Source organism: Ruditapes philippinarum, unplaced genomic scaffold, assembly GCF_026571515.1.
Source record: "Ruditapes philippinarum isolate M1 unplaced genomic scaffold, ASM2657151v2 ctg8689_1_1_1_1, whole genome shotgun sequence".
Taxonomy (NCBI): Eukaryota; Metazoa; Mollusca; class Bivalvia; order Venerida; family Veneridae; genus Ruditapes; species Ruditapes philippinarum.
In genome coordinates this window covers 47,434-53,250 of record NW_026859455.1, presented here as the reverse complement: position 1 = coordinate 53,250, position 5,817 = coordinate 47,434, and positions in this window count along the sequence as shown.

Genomic DNA, 5,817 nt, shown 5'->3' with positions numbered 1-5,817 from the left:
TGTTGTGGTAAGATGTAATTTTATATCATTGAAAGCAACTTTAAAACAGTGTTCCAGAGCGCATAGCACTCATGAGAATATGTTTTAAAGCTCTCTTTGATGATATAAAATTTCATCTTACACACAAACAAACAATATCCCTATAAATTTGCATTTTTAAATTAAAAACATTCTAGTACTCTTCTTTCTTCCAGGTAAGTCTCTGACCTTTGTTTCTTGAATTCCTTCCCCCCATAAGCGGTCCCGCCCCCTGCCAGCCACTTTGACCCTCTATTTCAACATCCTTCCTCCTTGGCAGCCTTTGTCGCAAGTTCCTTTGGGACACTTCTACAAACAAACAATTCTTTCCCTTAAAAGAATGAAATGAAGTGAAATAAAGGTTATTGAAACCAATTCAAAGGTCATAAGCCACCTTGTAGCATTTTGAGTTAAAAATGAATATAATTTCTGCTATGTTTTACCAATAAGATGTTTGTTCATGGTTTACATGCTTTTAAACATATTCTTGTATCGCGCAGTCATTAACTGAGATCATTTATCGGTGATCAGAAAGTGTTAACGTTGAGCAAAATAACTTGCTTTACAGGAAGGTTTATTTTTATTTATCATCAAAAACAATGCATGGGACAAAACCACACAGCATGTAAAATATTCCTCTTATTAATTTCCTAAAGCTATCAAGATTTTCCTTATTAAAGCAATACCCGAAGACAATAACAAGATCTTGGCTAATTACTATTTTAAGACACCCTTTGCAAATTTTAAAAAATCACTTACTTACAATACATTCAGTATCTAGAGGCCCAAAATTTTTTCTTCCCTTCACCCAATATATTGAATTTTTTCCTTCATTTACATGTTTTTTTCATCAACGGTCAACATTTTTCCCCTACATCTGCCATCCCAAACTTTGAGAAAAACCCCCCTTTAAAAAAAAGCGAAAAAAATTTTTTTTAAATTTTTAAATTTTTAACCTACAATGATGGTGCAAGTACCATGAAAAAAATTTGAAATACTAAAAAAATATCTGCCAAAAAATTTTGGTTTAAAAATTTAAAAAATCTTTCTCATATTTTTCACCTGGGACAAACCTTGTGACGGCCCTTTATTTTTGTCCCTTCCCTGAGTTTTGGGGGGCACTTTACTTGTTTTTTTATACAAGTTTTTTCAATATTCAACAAAATTTTTTTGAAATTTTAAAAAACCTCAATTTGGTTTTTGGGGGACTAGCATTTCCTTTTTTTGAAAGCTGAAAATTTTTGTTTAATGTTACGTTTGCCTAATTAAAAATTAATGTTAAAAACGAGGCCCAACTCCCATGTTTGTGTCATCTAAATAGAATTAAACTGTTAAATTAAATCAAAATAAAAATCCCTTTTTAAATTCTAAAATTAATGCAGAAAATTTTTGTACTGTGATATTTCCAAAAAAATAGCAATGATTATACTTATCATCAAAATCCCCACAGAATTTGATTTCGCTTTGGCCCTGGATATGGGGGATATTTTTTTTAGTTACTAATGGGCAAATACTGACTCATATGTTACCCCCAAAAACATTGTCTTTATCTCCAGAAACTCATCGAAAGCTTCCCTGTCAGGATACGAAAGGGGAAAGAATATTTTTGGGGAAATTGCACCGTTGGTATCTGTGTGAATTAACACATTCGCTGCACCACCCTTTAATTCCATTCTTCCTCGCATATCTCCCAAATCGGAGAAATTTGTTAACACGCTGAAAAAGAAGGATTCATAATTTGGCCATATACTTTTAGACTATGTGAATTTAAAAGACCATGTCACAAAAAACCAACTAATGTTGCGCAGATGGGATCCAGACCACCTGCGACCATGCAGTTGTTCAGGATCTTGTTGTTACAAACCCCTTTAACAAGAGAAAACTGATAGGAACAGCAGGTTCCTGTCAGACTGCGCAGGCTGGTCGGATCCATGCTGGTCGCAAAACCATTTGTTGTTTTTGTCATACCCGGCTCAATGAAAAATTCCAATATTTTAAATTTTTTCCCTTGGCTTTAATGATAATTAACGCTAAATTCAAAAAAGGATTGTTGAGTGGCAAGGTCACAAAAGTGAAATGATAAGAAATCATGAATTAAACTTAAACATATTTTTGAGGCGCTAGGCATGTCTTTGGTGAAAAAATAAACATTCTTGACTCTTCAAGGGACGTAACTTGGATAACAGTAGGGGGTCAGGCAGAATATGCGCACAAATTCACATCATGATAAAAGACTAACACAAGAATCATCAATTTCTTTTGAATATTTTTTTAACTAGGGGCGTACCAAGGTGGAAACTTTCCATTTTTGGCTGTGTCACTCCAATCCAGCTTTGTATAAAATTTATTGACTTGGTTTTGAGAATATAACATTTAATAAGTATGTACTGTATAATAAATATATTATAGCTCCGAAGTTTATACTTACTGGGCCCAATAATCTGCCCACGGTATGGGTGTATCAGAAGCACCTTGATTGGAGAAGCACTTTCAACATCACTGCTGGCCTCTCGCAATGCCTGTGCAGATAAGCGAGGCGGAGATGAAAAGTAGGCTTTGTGACTCTTTGGCGTTGTTGCTTTTTCAATAAATTTGGGGGCTACTCTCTGTGCTGTCTATTTTTCATCGGCCCCCATCCGATTCATAAACCTTTGAGGCCTATTTTCAAAAAAAATGAAAAAACTTTAAAAATAATAAAAAAACATAGAAAGTGGTTATTTCGCCAAATGCAAATTTTTGCCCCCTAATCGGCTGGGAAAAAATTATAGTCTATGTTACGTACCCATTGTTGTGCGAATTTTTTTCAAGGTTTTAGCCGAAGCATTTTTTTTATAAGATCCGAAAATTGAAAAAAATTCAACATTCGGTTTTTCAAAAAGAAAACTGTGGCCGAAAAAAAATTGTGACAAAAAAAAATGATCAAAAACAAAGAAAAAATTGTGTTTGTTTTTAAGACATTTTGTTTTTTTTTTTTACCTAAAATCGGCCCAATCCACAACGCTTTTATCTCCTCCTGATACACCAAAAAACATGGTTCTGCTTTCCATTTTTCATTAAATTTCGGTCTCTGGTCTATTCTTTTCATCCTTTTTTTTGCTGTTCTGCGCATCTCTTCTGACGTAGATTATCGGTTTTCCAAGGTTTGGCACCTTTAGCGACGCCATTTTGTATACATGCGGCTTGGATAAAAGCGGACAGTCGGACCGATCGGAATAAAAAATTGTCGGACCTGATCAAAATTTATCGGACATGTCATCGGACCGGCGTATTTCGGAAGTCTGCTGATAGATATTTCATTGAAACGGGAAGGGCTAAAGACTTGGGGTCGGTCCCATTTGGAAGCTTTATACAAACGTGAAAGTGATAAAAAATTTTTTTTAATTGTCTGGACAATTGTTTTTTTTGACTTTTTAAAGATGAACACAGGTTTAATTTATCTATCGAGTCATATTTTTTCTTCCCAGGTCCGATACTCGGCCTGTGCAAACATAGGGCTTGGTTGGTACTTGGAAAAAATACTTGAATTTGTAATAATAAGTATTTGCATTTAATATTTTAAAATGCTTATGAATGAAATATTGGTACAAAAATGGAAGGGAACTTTTCTAAGCTGGAGGGGTCACTGGTTTCAAATGATGGTGTCCCTTTACAAAAGGATCTCTTTAAAAAATTTAGTCTAGATAAGAAACAATATTATTTAAAATGTTAGTGTCGACTCCGTCACAGTTAAGTTATTCAACAATAACAACATACAACGTCCATAGGTCAGCTAAAGTGCCTAATAGTGGGCGTTAAATTCTAGAAAATGTTCGCAAATTAAACTGACAAAAACTATCGCGAAATTACATGGCAAAGGCAAAACAAAACATAAATGACGTTTACACTTACCTACACACACAATAATCTGTAAGGATACTAATATGAAAGGTCGTTATGATCGAAAATCGTCGTTAAATGTTCCGAATTTGAACATGAAATATTGTTTTCGTGTACAATTTTACAATTTAACGTTTCAATACACAATTTGATTTTTAAGCGGCAGCGGAAATCACGTCTGCGCATGCTCGAAATAAAATTTTTCATCAAATGCTGATTTTTATAAATTATTTCTGAATTAATAGTCTAAAAAAAACACATTTTTTATATTTAGATTATAAAAATTAAAACCCAATATATAAAAACTAAACAAATTAATTTCTCGCACCTGCTCAGGCATGCTAATATTTATTGGGTTGCCCGAATGGGACCCATATTGGGTCCCTCATGGCTTGTATATATGTTAATGCTACGATTTTTATAAAAGATAATAGCAATTTATGCCAAGGTGGTCACACTATAGCTCAAAGTAAACAAGTTTCTAAATAAATAAATAAACGAAAAATCGTTTTTCCTGAAAGTGCTGTAATATGGGACCCATATGGGTCCAATATGGGCGTACCCAAATGGACTTGCCCATATTGGTCCCATATAGGTCCAATATGGGCATACCCATATGGGCTTGCCTAGATATAGCCCATATGGGTCCCATATATGCATGTTTGCTGGGTTTGTACATGCCAGAGCAGAGGTAAACTGCGAATGATCGTAGAAAGGATTTCATGATCAAGCAAAACGAAAGTGACCTGCGCCGTCCGGCAATCGAACCCGGGTCGCCCGATTCACAGTCCAATGCTCTTCCTATTGAGCTAACCTGATGGCTAAACAGTTTATGTAACGGAGTATTCTGTTATAGTATTGTAAATGTGTGTATGATAAAATAATCTACTATATTTTAAAATATGAAAACAATACGGGTTTAGTTGTATTATTTTAGGCACACAGGGAGATAAATCTGCAGTACGTACATAGTAAACTGCTGTAACATTGGCTGCAGAGTTGTCCCCCTTTAGTAGTTTCTTTTTAACTGAGTGCTATTTTTATTGTGTTAATTGCTTCCTTTTGATTATTTCTCAATATTTTACTTCCAAATATATTTTCAAAATTTTTACGAAAATAAGCATGAATCTGAACGTGTGCTGCTTTAAATCTGCAATCTCACTTTCTCACGGTTGCATTAGCTTTTTTCCAGTTAAGGCCAATTGGATGCACTCAGAAGAAAGAAGCATCACTTGACATCATATATGGAATAAATAATACATTGGTATGTGACAATGTTTTTATGTTCTTAATAATACTGCTTTACGAAAACAGTACAATATTAACTAATTATACCCTGAAAACTTTACTCCGGGCATTGTAGTTCCAGGTAAGAAAACTGTTTTCTTAAATAAGTCTGTATAAAGTAAATTACTATCAGGGCAGGGTCAATTATGACCACAGGGAGATGATATATTTTACATTTTAGAGGACCATGCTCTGGGCATTGTGGTTTTTGAAATTAAGAATTTATACACAAAAGTCCTTTTTTTAGCGCGCCTGTGACATACTTATGCATAAGACTGGAACCATTTATCTACCGTAACTTTTGAAGAAAGACATGTAAGGAATCATTCCTGTGATTAGTTAACATCCATCAAGTGATATAGGAGATGTTGTTTACTAGTACAGAAAATGTGGAAAAAGTCAGGAATGAGGTGTGTAGTGCTAATTTTCAACCTAAAGAATGACCTCAATAATCAAGGTTCACTTAAACTTATTAAGTTATTAACTCACCTGGCTTGATTAACTGTAAAATAACATAGTTCCGCATAATTTCCGCATAAGAAAAATTACAATGTAATTTAAATAGAACAATTTGTGTTTTTTACAGTATATTTTATTTTTTCAATTTTAGACATATTCACATTTGCTGCAAACAAA